The sequence below is a fragment of the Delphinapterus leucas genome, chromosome 15, assembly GCF_059928025.1.
Source record: "Delphinapterus leucas isolate spDelLeu-1000000601 "Yukka" chromosome 15, BTC_Dleu_Yukka2, whole genome shotgun sequence".
NCBI classification, from domain to species: domain Eukaryota; kingdom Metazoa; phylum Chordata; class Mammalia; order Artiodactyla; family Monodontidae; genus Delphinapterus; species Delphinapterus leucas.
The window spans coordinates 51,918,772-51,936,040 of NC_143143.1; the positions used below are offsets into that span (position 1 = coordinate 51,918,772).

Consider the following 17,269-nt stretch of genomic DNA (forward strand, 5'->3'; position numbering starts at 1 on the left):
CCCAACTGGCTTTGCTTTCAAGGAATCTACAAGCCCCTCCCACAGGCCTGCCTCATCCACTCCATTTCTGCTCAGGGCATGATGACCAAAGCTCTCAACCACTAGGTGGGCGAGGTTTGTCCAGTGAAAACTAAATGGAGATGATGTTTGTCATTGATTTAAAATATTCCCATAGGTGACTATTAGGTAAGAGTTCAGGGAATCGTTCTCTGTATTAAAGTAAGACAGATTATCAGTCTAAATTTTAAATGGTTGTGCCATTTACTTTTTAGTATGAAAAGATGGCAGTTCATTAAAATCCTGATAAATACTCATAAAAGCAACAGATAGAAGTCATGAATGTTAGTTAACATTGTTGAAAAAAAGACATATTCACAGATATCCAAGAAAAGTATAGGTAACCCTTCCCTAAGGGGTCATAGAATTAATGTACATCCAAGTTTACTAAATAATTAGCCTCTGTATGTAAACCATAAAAATTACAATTCTCAGATCATTATATCAGAAGAAAAAGAATGTTCCTGAATTCTTGTAATCTGAAATTTGATTGAAGATCAGACAACAAATTGTGAAAGGCTTTACTTAGACTATAGGTGAACTTAATGTATGTTTATTAATAAAACTGAATGGTTTTTAATATGTTTTAAAAAAGGAATTGACATAGTACAGGTAGCCAAAGAGCATAAAACGTCTGCCACATAGGGAATATTCCATGACAGTTCACATTCACATACAGTATTTATCGAGGTGTTAAAAGGTGCATTTTCTCCTTTCGTCTCCCCCACCCTCCTCTCTCCCTTCCTTCCTTTCTTCCCTCCCTGAATCCCTCTATTCTTCCCTTTCTTCTCTCCTTTTCACTGTCCCACTTTTTCCTCTTCTTCTGAAGACTTTTTACAAAATTTCATGAAAATAGAAGTGTAACAGAGATTGCCTTTTAATCTTAATATATTCTCATCCACATTCTCAAATTCCACAATGGCTTTATGGCTTTGTTCTATTTCTGTTCAATGTGAATCTTCAGAATCAGTTAATATAAATATATAAAATATATAAAAATATAAAAATATAAAATATATATTATATATAAAATATATAAAATATATATATATATAAATAAAAATTTACCATATTTACCTCCCAGAAATGTCCCTGATAAAAGCTGACACACAAATGGTGTGCTTATGACAGGGAAATGACAAACCTCTCTAGCAACTCTTTGGCAAGTCTGGGGAGGTTGGTGTGAAATGCAGGCCTGTGAGCCACAGATCTGGAAGGGATTACTTCTCTAACAGCTGCCTAGCAACCAAAATGTGTACCTGACCTGGCTTTCTAATGGGCAAGATTATGCAGTGTCTGTGTGTTTAGCAACTGATAAAACAGCTTTCTTGCTGAAGAATCTGATATTACCAATAGCTCAGAAGAATTCAGTAAGTTTCCAATTGAAATGCTCATTTTGTTTTATTTGAATAGAAATAAATTCAGGCAGCATAGAATTGGTTCATAAAACATTAGATCGGCAAATATGGCACTTCCTACACTAAGGAAGGAAAAAATAATAATGTCCCTAAGAATGTAATAGGCCTCGCCATACCCCAACTTAATTAATACTTGGGCTTTGGATATTAGGTTAAGCAAAGCCCAGTAGATCAGATTTCACCATTAAATTCACTATTAACATTGCTATATATATTATTTTTAATTTCTAGTTTTTAAAAATATAGTCAAGTGAAATTAAACTAAAAGTTATTTAAAAAATGACTTAAACTTTAAAAAATTCATAAGTCCTAAAACCTTGTATGAGTGGTAACAAATTTGTTTTTGATATAACATCGTCACAGCACTTTCAAGATATATATTTTTTATCCTGGAAGAATTTGTAAAATCTTGGTGAACTATTTTTTCTATCTCTCTTTCCCTTCTACCCACAGCCTCCTGGGGTGGTCGGGATGAATTCTTTTAATGCATAAGAAGGGGAGACCTAGAGGTGGAAGAAGCATCGATGAAATTATGTAAATGAGCATTAATTTGTATGAACTCCACGTATCCTAGAGAATAGATTGTAAGTACAAACATGAAACACTGGCTAATTTACTAGGAGGGTGTGTTTTAGGTGTAAGGAATACAGGTATATTAACTTTAACATCACATTCTAATTGCAACCATCATGTCTTGCCATTTTTGTTCAAAAAGTAAATTTCTTTACTCTTGTTGGTTTAGACTAGAGTCAAAATAGCATAAAACATGCATTAACCATATTCACCCATTTCTCTGGAGACATGAGTACATGCTACAAGTATAATTTAGTGTGATGTTTATCTCCATAATATGATGCCTCTTACAGAGCAAAGCATTGCAGAGTACTTTGATACACGATTTAAATAAATTGCTAACGATGTGCGCTTCCCTCTGATGAAACTTGCATTTTCATCCATTCTAGGCTTACTCCTCTTTAGGCAAAAAAGACTATGATCCTATCCATCTTTCTAAAGTCTCTGCTTCAGTTGTCTGCCTTTGGCCCTTCAGTGTATCATTCCATCAAGACCCAATTTTAATTTTCATTGCTGATTGTCATCAAATCAAAAAGACTCATCCTTATATGAATAGACAGATCAGTGGAATAGGATACATATCCTCAAGTAAACCAAAAACATGATAAGTTGGTATATAATAAAGGTGACATAACAAATAGGTGGTGAAAATGATGAATTATTCCACTATTGTATAAATATATGTTATAAATATATTATTTGTACATAAAATATATTAAGTAAATACATATTTATATACATTTATTTATATATTCCACTATTGTATAAATATATATTATAAAAGCTATTGTTATAATTAGGATCTGGAAAAAACAGTTGGATCCCTACCTCACACTTTATATCAAAATAAACCCAGAACAAACCAAATGTTTGTATATAAAAACTGAAAGCATTAGTTATACTAATAATAGACAAATAAGACTCTTTTGTAATTGGTGGGTCTAATAGTAAAGATATAGAATGGTTGAAAACTATAATTTAGAATTTTGATTTAGTGGAGAATATATATTATGTTCAAGCATATGCAGGCCTTTCTGAAAACTGATTACATAGCAATAAAGCTAATGTTATCAAATTTCAAAGTATTGGTATCATACTGAACACATTCTCTGATCACATGCAATTTAATTTAAATAAATAATAAAAAATTATAAGAAATAGCCCACCTTTATTTTTATTAATACAAAAACACACTTCTAAACAATTTATAGGTCAAAGCAGAAATAATAATGGAAATTAGACTATATGTATTGAGATGAAATACAGCACACATATCATGCATCAAAGTTTGTAAGATACACTAATACTTTAAGAGAAATCAACCAGTCTTAGATATTTACATTAGAGAATAAGGCAGGTTTGAAATTAGGGAGTGCTGCATCCAACTTAGGGATTTAAAAAATATATAATTGACAAATACCTAAATCCAAAGTATATAAGGATCAGTTTATGAGTCAATAAGAAAAAAATTACCAACAACCCAATAGAAAAAAAAAAAAAAAGAATGGGCAGGATACTTGAAGAGACAATTTATGGAAGCAAAAACCTGAATAAGCATCTGAAAAGATGATCAATTTTATTACTATCCACAATATGCGCATTTTAACCATAGTGAGATACGATTTCTCACGCACTCCGTTGAAAAGCCTGACTTTAGGTACTAGCAAGGTTGTGGGGTCACAACAACCGTCACCCACTCCTGATGGTAAATTAGACCATTTGTTTGGAAAAGTTAATAACAACATAGCTAGGTTGAAAATACCTAGCACACACAGCACACACAATGCAGAAATTGCACTCCAAGAGTTACAGAACTTTTGAAAACGTGTACAGTAGGAGACATTGACAAGAAGGTTCATAGAAATGCTGAAATAGTAAAAACGTTAATCAGCACAAAAACGTCTATCACTAGAATGGATAAATGAATTGCAGTGTGTTCTTACAATGGCACATCACACAAGTGAAAATGAAAGAACTACTGTTATTTGGATCAACATGAATGACCTCAAAACTGTTATGTTCTGAGGAAAAAGCAAATTACAGAAGAATTTATACTGTATGGTTCTATTTATGTACCTATATTTAAAAATAATATGCCATTTAGGAATCTATACATATGTCTGTGCTACTTAGAAATGTACACATATATGGAAGTGGTAAAAGCAGAAAGAGAAAAGGAGGATCATAAATAAAAATTCAGGATAGTGTTTATCTCTATTGGAAGTGAGAAGAGTGTTAGGGATGGGTTTTTAAAGGGGCCTGCAGGGAGTGTCTAGGGTTCCAGGAACATGCTTTATTACCACAGTAACCTCTACAGAGAGCAAGGTGATATTAACTAAAATTGCCAAAGCACATACTCTTATAAGAATGAATACTGCAAAACATACTTAATAATCTACATCTAAGGTTATTCACTGCAGCAGTATTTGTAAGAGTAAAATATCAGAAACATTGTAATCCTATCACGAAGGGATTGGTTGATTCAGTTATGGTTCATCTATGCAATGAAATACAATGGAGCTACACAAAACATTGCTCAAGCTCTTTACGACAATACGTGAAGATCTCAAAGAAACTGTTAAGTTTAAGAAAAGGTATAAAACATTGTGTATAATATGTCAACAATACATGTATAAACTAGGATGAAGAAAATACATATATATGAATGTAAGTTTCTATGTTGAACTATTTGAAAATACTATTTCTGGGGAAGGGAACAGAATGACTGGAGAAAGATGTGACGTTGACTCACACCCGTTTTATCATTTATCATTTATTCGTTCATTTTGAATTTTGTGACTGCAACACAATGCTTATATTAACTATTGATAAAGTAAACAAAATAACATTAAAACAACAGAAAATAAAACCACCCAGTTCTCATTCAGTAGGGCTCTGTCAAGAGACTGAACCAAAAATCTGGCAATGACTAGTCAAATGCCATAGAAATAACACTTTCTTAAAAGATGGAACTTCTCCTTATCTATAAAAGCATATGACAAGAAGCAACAGGGTTACTGAAAACACCTACAAATATTCCTTGGGCATATGTGACAAGTTGTGGGGGTAAGTGTTGCTGTTCATAGGTATAACTCCTCCTCCTGCAGGAGGAATTGTAGAACATATTTAAATAACACAGGAGAAAATTAAAATTATCTTTTTCTCATAGATAAAGGAAACTGTTAATAATGCCATAAAGATCACAGGGGCATATTTGTGCATATTTTAATATTTTGGAAAATGATAAATGGATACATAATTAAATACAAGCATGAAATTACTACAGATTTTCATAAATTTCGTGATGAGAACACAATTTAAACTTATCATCAACACTTCTTAACATAGAACAAGAACAAACAGGTAAAAAAAATTCAGTGAAAAGTAAAAACATCAAGTGTGTGACTTTGAGCTATGATAAATATCTGATACTGAAGGGACTGGACATGCAAATATCCACACATGGATCCACCTGTGCCTCCACAATGAGACATCATTAGGAGGCTCCTGTGTAGAACTATATTTTCAGTGTCAAAGCTTCTCCTCAAACTTTCTTATCTTATATGTTGTGCTATTTTAGAGTTATATAGGAAATACCATTTCAGTTTCTCTGGGAATTGTCACAGTTCTTTTAATCTCTTTTTTCTCATATGGGAGACTGAGAATTGGATGTTACATGATCTAAACTTGGCCGTATGTGTCCTTGGGAAAGACACATAACCTCTCCGGGCTTTGGTGTCATTTTCTATAAATGCTAATGTCCCTTCTATCCCTATCATTCTATAAGGCCAGAGAGACTGCCAGAAGGCTTCTGGAATTCCTGCAGCCCTTATTAATAACTCCTTGTTACACTGACATAAATTAGAACAGCATTTCCTTGAGTCTTCTCTTATAGGATGTTATCGGTTACAGTGGGTGAATAAATATGACTTTACTTTCTTTTACGTTAAGAAGTATGGAAGTATATGAGTCCTGGCATTGGGTCACCAGCTCAACAATTTTAGGATTGGTATCTTTACAGTTCTACTGGGCAAACCTTCAAGGTCACAAGATGGCTGCTGCAGATTCTGCCAAACAAGATAAAGACTATGTCCATCGCCAGGCAATTCCCCGTCTTCCAACTATAGGCAACCACTGTTCTAGTATCTATTACTATAGACTAATTTGCCTCTTCTGGAACACATATAAATGGAATCGCACAGCATGTAATCTTTTGTACCTGGAGTCTTTAACTTTTTTTGAGATTCATTCATGTTACAGTAATTGCTAAGTAGTATTGCATTGTATGAATATACCACCATTTCTTTATCCATTCTCCTATGGAGGGGTGTTTGGATTGTTTCCAGCTTTGTGCTACTACTATGAATAAGGTTGCTATGAACATTCATGCACAAGTCTTTGTGTGGACTCATATGTCTTCATCTGTATTGTGTAAAGATCCAGAAGTGGAATTGTTGGGTCATAGGGCCAATGTATATTTAGCTTTACAAAACACTGCTAAGGAGTCCTCTAAAATGGCTGCACCACCATTTTGCAATTATTTTGGATGACTGCATAATTCTGGAATTGACGCATCACCAAATAAGTAATTTTTTTCTAGATTATTGGGCATTTAATTTATATTGTTTTCAATACTACTTATTTTTTTAAAATAAGAAATTTTGCAATTAACATTTTCATGCAATTAATTTTTAGCTGTTGTGGGAATATTTCTGCTGTCGGAATAGTTATTTGAAACAAAAGGGGCAGAGTTAGAGTATTATGACTTCTTACTTTCCCAAAAGTCTGTAGTAATTTATATTCCCTCAATAAATTTGAGAAATGTACTATTTTTAAGCCACGTCTTTCTATTTTAACGAGTTTTAACAAGGATAGATCTTAAGTGTACAGCTCGATAAATTTTTACACATATAAAATTCAATAGCTATGGCTTAGATCAAGAAAGAATATTTTTAGCACCTTAGAAACTCTGTGCTTCTCCCAGACTCTACCACGCCTCACAGAAGGACCTGCTACTCCGATATTGATCCCATAAAATGACTGTGCTTGTGTTTAAACTTTACATAAGTTAAATCATACCGTTATACCTATTTATTCTCATATGCAAGGTTTAAAAGACAAAGTAGAGCTTAATTTCTGATATTGATTGGAATGAGCTACAACACAGTATTTAATAAAAATAAAGGTCACCATTTGTTGAGCTCGGGAATGCACACCAGGTGCTACCTAAGGAATTTACATGCATAATCTCGTTTGACCTTTCCAATAACCCAATAAGAAAGATACAATTATACCCATTTTCTGATAATAAATCTGAGGCTAAGACTGGAAACTAGATTGCCCAACTCACAAGGCTAGTATGTGACTCAGTAAGAACGAGTACCCAGGTGTGTCTAACATCACCCAGCTGTGTCTGATATCATAGTCCATGCTTTAATGATTACTAGAGACCAGTCTTTTAGAACTGTAAATGCTTGAGCACCAGGTAAAACATCTAAACAAGCATCAGAGGATATCTGCACTGGCGCTGCTTTTCATCACTCTTCAATAAAAGCTAAATGCAAACTGCTAGAGATGAAGCATCAAAAGTCAACATGATGACAGATACAGTTGCCAGGCATGATTTTCTGAATCACCTGTGTTCTTCAGTCATTATCAGCTTTACTAGAAAACTGAAACAGTAGGTGTATATTAACACTGTAGACCACAGCTCCTCATATTACTGCTAATCCAGGCCATTTTTTCATTAAAATGCAATTATTACTCCCCAAGACATCAGTATACAAAATTATACAGAATGTAATGAATTGAGTATCCAATGCCAGAAAAACAGTATAGATTCAAAAGTATACTGTGAGTAAAGAGGACTCTTACACTGAACATTTTACCATACTGGAGGATAATAAGGATGCTCACTGCCCAGGAATGGATGCTAGAAAGATAAATCAAAGCTAGGGCTTATATGTGAAGGTAGCTGGAAGCTTGGGACACCATTAAAACCAAGTGATTTTCTAATCCCAACTGGGAAGAAGATATTAATTTTATAATATATTGGAAACTGCAAATAGGTTTTGCATTACGGTAACAAGGTCCCAGTAAAGAAATCAAAGAAAAATGTTAGAAGACCTTTGATAAAAATGCATGTATCCAGGAAACATGCTGTCATCAAAGAAAATAATGCAGCCAGTACTTAAATAAAATTTCAGGTCTGTGTGACAACTTCGTTTATAGGAAGGAATATAGGAACCCAACTGGTTTTTTAATAATTCCTTTAACTGACCGACAGATGAATGGATAAAGAAGATCTGGAATATATATATATATATATATATATATACATATATACACATACAATTGAATATTACTCAGCCATAACAAAGAATGAAATACTGCCATTTGTGGCAACATGGATGGACCTAAAGATTATCATGTTAAGTGAAGTAAGTCAAACAAAGATAAATATTATATGATATCATTTATATGTGGAATCTAAAATATGATACAAATGAACTTAGAAACAGACTCACAGACATAGAAAACAAACTTATGTTTAAGTTTGGGGAAGGGGGGGAAGGGAAAAATTAGGAGTTTGGGATTAGCAGACACAAACTACTATATATAAAATAGATAAACAACAAAGTCCTATTGTATAGTACAGGGAACTATATTCAATATCTTGTAATAACCTATAATGGAAAAGAATCTGAAAAAGAAAAGAAAAAATATATATCTATATAACTGAATCACTCTTATGTTCACCTGAAATTAATACAACATTGTAAATCAACTATACTTTAATTTAAAAAATCTTTTAAAAAACTTTTGGAATATAAAAGAGGTAAAACTGTATGTGCATAAATCATAAGTGCACAAGACAATGATATTTCACACAGTTAACACACCAGGTAACCTCCACCCAGATCACGATATAGAACATTTACTGTGTCCCAGGAGCTACCCACATACCCCTACTCGTTACTGCACCACTCCAAAAGTAACCACTGTTCTTTCACCTTAACAATAATCATTCATAGTAATACAAGACTTCAACTGATACTTTAGGAAAAAAATAATGAAAATTGTAACCTAATGCCAATTTGCATTTGAGAAGTTGAACAAGTTTCATAAAGATTTTACAGGATAGAGTTACTGAAAGAAAACTTGACATCCCTCTTCAGCCCCCAAGTAAAAAGAAAATTTCATTTTCCCTCATTTTTTACTGATTTTTCTCAATTTCACTTCACTGAATTCAGGTGTTATTAATCGATCACATAACCTATTTTCCATTGAAGTTCTACTTCATCTATATACAACAGCAGCACAACTGACTGTGGGTAAGATGTGAAAATTGAGTTTGTTTTTCCAGTATTTGTATAGAGTGATTACCCTGAGATCTGCTTTCCATGATCTCCTAGGGCCCAAAGGCACAACACCGTCAGCTAGAGGTGGAGTGAACTGTGTCCCCTTGGTACAGTTTTTAGTGTGAAACTAACTAGCCTAATTGAGATTGATTACCTGAACCTGGCCTTATCAACATTATGAACAAATTAACTAGAATATTACCACACAGACAAATATTTATGACATTTCAACCCCAAATAAATACAAACCTTGAAAATGCTTATGAATACATAATACTAATTATAATTAAAGAGCATCCATTTCTGCCAAGGTTAAGCTCCTTCTGTAATTGGTCTGCAGTTAGCTCCTTTCCTCCTATCTATGTGTGGGTGAAGAAGGTATTTGATAATGAATTTATGCTCACCTCTCCATCCACCAGCATTCAATCTGAGATTGAAAAATGACTTTTCCTTTTCTTTTCTTTTCTTTATTTATTTATTTTCCTTTTTTCTTTTCATTTACATATATGTCATGGTCATTGGAAGGCTGTCAAAGCAACTGAAGGGATGTATGTTGCTAATCATGAGTTCCCTTTTTTTTCTGAAAAAAAGTGGTCAAACATTTAACCTCTGCTCACATCTCTCCAGATATTCTTAACAAGCCCCAAAGGTGTCTATGACAGCACTTTGAAAGAGGATGCTGCAGTGTCCACAGCTGTGACAGTAAAACATCACAGTCACCACTTCCCTCTTACGCCCCACCCCTACTGGGGAATAGTAAAACTATTTCTGGAGAATATGGAGAGGGCATACATTACTCAGTATTTTTAGACAACTTCTGAACATTGATTAATAAATCTTAGAAATCACTGTTCACTTATCATACCAAACAACCCAACTCTGGCTTAAAAACAGTGCCCAAAGTTTTATGATACCAATGTTTTATATAATGTAAATAGACCCTGCAGTGTGATACTTGATTTTACTTCTTAACTGTATCTTCTGCTCCATTTAACTTTACCTAACTGGACTTATAAATATTTAATCAGATCGTTGCTGCTTGCTTAAAAGAGGAAAAAGAAACCCTGGCTTATACTCTCTTGGCCAAACATGACCTTGAAAAGACAGACACACAATGTTACTCTCATTTGCATTACTCTGATTTGCATTTAAGAAGGGAAACAAGTGCCATAACTGATTAGCAAACTTGAGTTATTAAAAAAATTGACCCAGGCTTGGGTAGCCTGGAAAATCGTGTTTTTTAAAAAAAACAGTGTTCTCATCCCTTCCAAAAAAACCCAGAGAGATTAATTTTCCTCAAGATTTACTGAATTTTCTGAATTGCCAAAGTCATAGAGTGGTATTTAAATATTTGTTTTTCTTAAATGTCTTCTCTAATATTAGTTTACAGAATATTACAGTTGTGACTGGAGTATCTGAATAAAACATTCTTTCCACTTTATGGATAAAGGCTTTTAATACATGGCACTGAAATGAATGGAGATTTTTTTTTGTCTTTTGTAATTTTGTTTGGTTGTCATTTTTCAAATTTTACACAAAATATTGAAATGCATGTTGGAAGTTTTGGGAATTTTAAAATGAATTAATTAAACAACAAACTAATTAATTATTGTTAAATCTTGAGCAGTAACACTGTCCTGCCTTATTCCATGTAATAGGTGCTCTGCATACTGGCCTCTTGGCACGAGAAGCCATAAGCGTAGTTTTCAGATCCCTCCAAGTCGATGCCTCTGTGTATCACTGGGCATCTTGCACGCACTCAGAGTCTCACATAAACTCTCATAACACACGAGGATCTCCTCCCCCTCCCACTGCACATTGATCTGAGTGCCATCTCCACCCTCTAGACGCTGAGCAAATTCCATTTTTCTCCTTCCAGTGGATCTAAAACCTTGAGTTAATAACGCAAATGATGTTCACTGACACCATCACTGTAGCCAAACAAATCGCTCTGTCTCACACCTTCCTGAGACTTTCAATTAAATTAAATCCGCATACTATTCCATTCTATTTGCTGATGATCATGTGCTTTTCCTTCCTTTTTTGTCTTTGAGGGTGGTATTCATATATATATATATATTTATATATATGTATATATATTTATATATATGATCATTTACAAAGCCTCCTCTTGAATCTAATTCTTGTTCCATGGACATGCTGATCTTTTTTCTGAACCCTCACAAAATCACAAGCTTTTTGGGCCTCATCCATCCTCTTTCCCACCATATCCTGATTGTCTAGACTGATGCCTGGCACATAGCAGGCACTCAAACATGTAAGGTGCCAGTACCTCACAATGGACCATTTCTTTCTGGTAGAGGATGATGAGAATCTATAGTGATATCCTGAACTGCTTACTCCATTGAGAACCATAAACCGTGTCTTATGGCCAACATTCTACCTGATAGTTTGGCCTGCATTTCAGCCAGTTTGACTAAAATGCCAGCTTGATTCGGCCTTGCTTTAATCTGAGATGTCCTCATTTGAGAAGCAGCGGGATCCCCCTATCTTTCTTGTTTCAGTAGATTTGTCTCAAATAAATATTAAACTTTCATTTCATATTCTTGTCTTAATTATCCTCATATGTTTAGAATAATATACAATATTTTTTACCTTTTTTGTGGTTTAGAACATTTTTTAAAGCTTATTCTTATATTTATTGTGATAAGGAATATTTAATTCTTTGTTTTTAAATTACATGTGCTTACAAAGGCAGTGTCTGCTTTCCACGCACGGAAGACAATCTGTTTCATCACTGCAGTCACTTTCCCTAAATTGCCTTTGCCTTTCTTTGGGAGAAGACAGCTGTTAGTGTAGCTTCAGGGCAGCATGAGGACTACAACATAGATAAAAAGTCTATCTTAAGCTGGGTTCCCTAGAAGCAGAGCCTGAGATAGGGATCCTTATAAAGTGATGCACCCTTTATAAGGGATCCTTATAAAGGGTGCTCTCAGGAGAAGCCAGTAAGAGAGTAAGGAAAGCAGGCTAGAACAGTAGAAGGAGCCTGTTCCCAAGGGGACTTCTGGAGTGTGAACTGCATCTCAGAATTCATCTAGCCTTGATACAAGGTGGCTGGGTTTTCATACCACAGGATTGGATAGTCTTTGCTTATAAGATTTAGGAGGCATGGGGATAATAGGAGACTCCCCACTGCCTCAACAGAAGGTGACTCCAGTCACTCAAGGACAATCTTTCAGAGGCATTTGCAAATCTGAGCTTTAGCAAAGGCACACACAGCAGCTGGGTGATTTAGACAGGGCACCAACTACATTTGCTACAGTGGAGACATCCTGTATTAAGAGAGAAGATCTAGTTTGCACTCTTGAACTCTGCTTGGTTTCTGTGTGGTTTAAATATAAATTTCACCCTTTCTTGAAGGTTTTTGTGTTTCCTCTTCCTTTTGGTTATTATTATTGTTGGTTCAGGGCAGCAGCTGAGTCTCCCAGCATCTCTTTACTTTCCTCATTCTGCTGAAAGTGGTTTTGAATGAATATTTTCACTGCTCTGAGCTCTTGACTCTCCTCCCCACTTCGATTCTTGATTCTTGGCTATATTCTTGATTCCAGTTCTACACAAGTACTGTATTCCATTAATTCTAAGACATATTTGCACATTTTAACATCTCAGAAGTTAAATGTGATATACCATAATAACTGGCAATTTTTTCCCTTTAGTGCTGGTTACATGAATAAGGGTGCCTTTTATAGTCAGCAGCTTCTTAGATTTGATAAAATATGTTCTATTATCCACATAACGGTATATTGACCATTTTAGAAAAGTAGTCTTTACTTATATCTGTGTTTTAATGGTAAAATATTAACTTTGAGGTGAACTGTTAGAATGCAACTCATGCTTAAGTACCAATGATTTTGAACCAGTACTCCACTGGGTGTATTGCATTCTGTGTATCACAATTTATTGGAAGGATTTAATTTATGAATGCAGGAGAAAGTACCCTGGACCATGAGTACACAGTAGGCCCTCAATACATTTACTTTTTCTCTTTCTCTTCCTTCTCCTTCTTAAGATGAATCTCCAGGACTCCACATATATATAACCACCTCACTAATTTGTACAAATGATAAGGAGGGCCTGCCTGAATTAATGAAAAGTTCTGAGTTAATAAAAATTATCAAAAAAAAAAAAAGAATTTTTGAAATTCAAGAATAAGTAACTGACACAAGGTTGACGAAGCATTGCCTAGGATTGACCCTTAAGGGAGTAGTCTTAATACATGGATAAGAATACTTTATAATGTCTTTTCTTTCGCACTTGAAAAGTACTTAGGATGAGCTTATCTCTAAGAAGATTAGATATCTTCTACTACCTGCAATTTTATTTCTATTTTTAATTTGTTTCAGGATAGTTTTCTTCCATAGTGTGTAACTAACTTAACAAAGTCCCCGCCTAGAGTAACATGGCATCATAATCAGAAACTTTCAGGTTAAGAAGTATTAGGTTAATTCTGACAGGTATAGATAGATGAAGTTGTGTGTGCATCCCATGTTTACAGAAGCCCTGGGTATCTTTAAAGCTTCAGAATTCCTCAAAATGCACAGATTTTGAGTAAAAGAAGCCAGACCCCAAGTACTACATACTCTATAATTCTATTGATACGAAGTTCAAGAACAGACAGAAGTAATTTATGGTCGTACAAACTGAATGGTTGTTGCCTTTGGAGGTGGGGTGTGGCTAGCTGGAGTAGGGCAATATGGAACTTATGATGGTGATATTCCACAACTGGGTGATTTTTAAATAGGTTGGCATGTATGTCAAGGTTCTTTGAGCTGCACACTTAACACTTACAGATTTTACTGAAAGTAAATTATACCTTAATAAAGTATTATTAGCAAAAAGATGCATAGGTTGTGATTTGAATCGTAGATCCAACTTTAGAGAGATGGTGAACACAGAAAAAAAACAGTTTGGTACAGGTAACTGGAAGAGTAGTTAGATAGCAGTGCCCTATGTTCCTATGATTTATCCAAACTGCAGGCTTTGTCCCAACACCTAGTACAAATTTTAGATATTGATTATGGTGGAAATTTCAATTACAATCTGCTATCTTTGCAAACTGGACGCTAACTTTAAATAAACCAATGGGATATCCTGAAATTCTAAAAAGGAAATTCCAAAATAAACTTCTCCTTCACCAAGTCTTTGTCTCACTAAGAACTTTTCAACAGTGTTTTTGTTTTGCTTTGTTTTGTTTTTAACATCTTTATTGGAGTATAATTGCTTTACAATGGTGTGTTAGTTTCTGATGCCTCTGTAACTTAAAAAGTTAAAAGGTTCCTCCAAACAGTTTTTCTTCAGGCAAAGTGCTAATAACCACTACAGGGACTTTTGTTACCACTCTGTTGCCTAAGTGTGATTTTCTAAGTAGCTTTTCTCTGTGTTTGCCAGGCTTGAAAAAATCCAAATTCCCCCTTGACTAAAACATGAATTCTAAAGCATTCATGATTTAAAAGGGAAACTATATATTAAAGAGCTGAGTCAGGCTGTCTTATGATACAGAAATTATAAAGTGGTTGCTCTGGCCAAATACCACGTCCTTTTGCACATTATGGGTCAGGAAATATCCTACAAGAAATTTGAGAACTAAACATTCTTCAAGATTTAATGAATGTTGTTCTAACAGTGCCTTAAAATTACTGAGCTAATGAGATTATAGATACAAAAAGTTATTTTCAATATGGGATTTTTTGGGAAAAAAGTAGGACATCTACATAGAATATTTGTATATCATTTTGATGGGTTTCTGGAGTTGTAGAGTTCCATGTTTGGTTCCTAGTGTGTCTTCATGTCTTCTGTCTTTATTTGCTCTAGTAAAACTAGGCAATTATACAAAATGAAAGCAATTATACAAAAATATTCAGATTGCTAAGAGCAACTCCTTTCCCTAAACATTTAATCATCATTGAGTGGGGAAGGGGTTACAAAGGATGAAGAGGCTCTGCTGTTATTGATGATATTTTGTGCTTTGTTTCGTATTTTCTACTTCCTACTTCCTTTTTCCCATCCTGGTTATCTAGTTTACTTTCCTTTTTTTTTTTTTTTTCAGATCTCAGCTCCAAGTCCCTTAATCAGAGAAGCTTTTCCTTATCTTTCCCTCCCATAGATTTCTTCCTCTTTCATACTAAATGCACTCACATGTTGCCTATTTCCCCTCTGCAGTATTCACCACAGTTGTAATCTCTTTCTTTCTCTACACACCAGAAGCTACTGAGAAAAGGACTGTGTCTATTTTTGCTCATTTTGCAATTTCAGCCCCAGCCGTATTGCCTGGTGCATTGTAGTAAATGCTTAGTAAGTATTTACTGGATGCATATATGTCTGAATAAATCAATGAATTAATGAAACTTCCCTCTGAAACTGACAAGGTTCTGAACTTAAACTGGGAGAAGAACATTAACTGCTCCCTTAGTGAAGAGCCGGGTGGCCACCTTGTGATACCCAGTCTCCATTTGCCATTTTCTCCCCAGCTGGGTTTTCTTTCTTCAGTCCTATCTTGCCTCCCACCTCTTTGAGAGGATCCTCTGTGATCTATGAGAAAGTTCTTTATCCCCAAACACATAGTATTTCTGAAGCTGGGAGAGAGGAGACATAAAGCAAACTCAGTATTTCTGATTTTATTAGTCAATGTAGGCTAATAATGCTAAGAAACTTCTAGATCTAAGTGGCACAATACAAGTTAATTTCTAAGATCACATTACAGTTCACGCGGGTCAAGAAAGGCATGCTTGTCTCCTCCACACAGTCATTCAGGGACCCAAATTCCTTCCATCTTCCCCTCTGCTCTTCTACTGGTCTCGGAATCCTCTGTTAGTGATGAGCAGATGGGCTGGCACTAGAGGTGGGTCTACCACTTCCACTCACATTCTGTTGACCAGAGCTCGGGTATATGGCCCTCTAACTACAAGGCAGGCTCAAAATGCAACCTAATGTGTGCCCAGGAAGAAGAGGGAAGAACATTAACGTTGCTGGAGCTGTTGAAGCTGTTTCTGTGACACATGAATCACTGGATCCTCTAACTTCATTTCTCTCTACCCTGAATCAAACTAACACTGCTCATAGAAAGGTGAGCTCTCACTGGCTGTCAGACTCCAGTGGCTCTGACTGATGGCCCCATGGTCTCATCAGCTTGGCACTGGTTCCAGTTTTAAACATAGACAATACCTTTTAGAGCACCTACTTCTGCTTCATATCTTTCCATGTTCTGGCAATCCTGTCTTGTTCCTGTATCTTCACTAGGCTCCAGGCTTATGACACAGGCCCCTTCAGGGTCTAACACCCTTGGGACAGGATGTCAGGGAGAAGGTATTGGACACAAACAACACTCCTAACCCATTACTTGCAGTTCCCTGAACGGAGCATGATGTCATCTGTCTATGCAGAATGCCTAACTCCTCTATCCTCCTGGTGAATTTTTTCTCATCCGTCAACATGCAGATCCAGCCTGCCCCCCTGCCCCTTCCATCAGGTGGTTAAACTCACTCTCTGTGAGAGGTGGCATACACACGGTATATAGAACCTGCCACCTTCTACTGAATGTTCTGTTCATTTGTCTGTAAATAGTGTAAGAATTTTAAAGCCTGGAACTGTGTTGAATCCATCTCTGTGGCCACGACAAGGGGTACATGGAAAAGCTTTGATGAATGGTTTCTTGGTTGAATGAATGCCCTACCACCTTGACCATGACTCGACTGTTACATCTCTCTGGCCTGAGACTTTAGTCACCAGACTTTTTGAAAGTGGGAAGCAGACACATAGCACAGGGAGATCAGCTCGGTGCTTTGTGACCACCTGGTTCGGCGGGTGGGGGGGGGGGCGGATAGGGAGGGTGGGAGGGAGGGA

General features: G+C 35.5%; 1 protein-coding gene across 1 annotated transcript in view; it reads right to left on the minus strand.

Annotated features, from left to right (window-relative positions):
• PLCB1 (phospholipase C beta 1) overlaps positions 1-17,269 on the minus strand; it is a 682,471-nt gene that overhangs the window by 297,878 nt on the left and 367,324 nt on the right. The gene's annotated exons all lie outside the window — the stretch shown is intronic.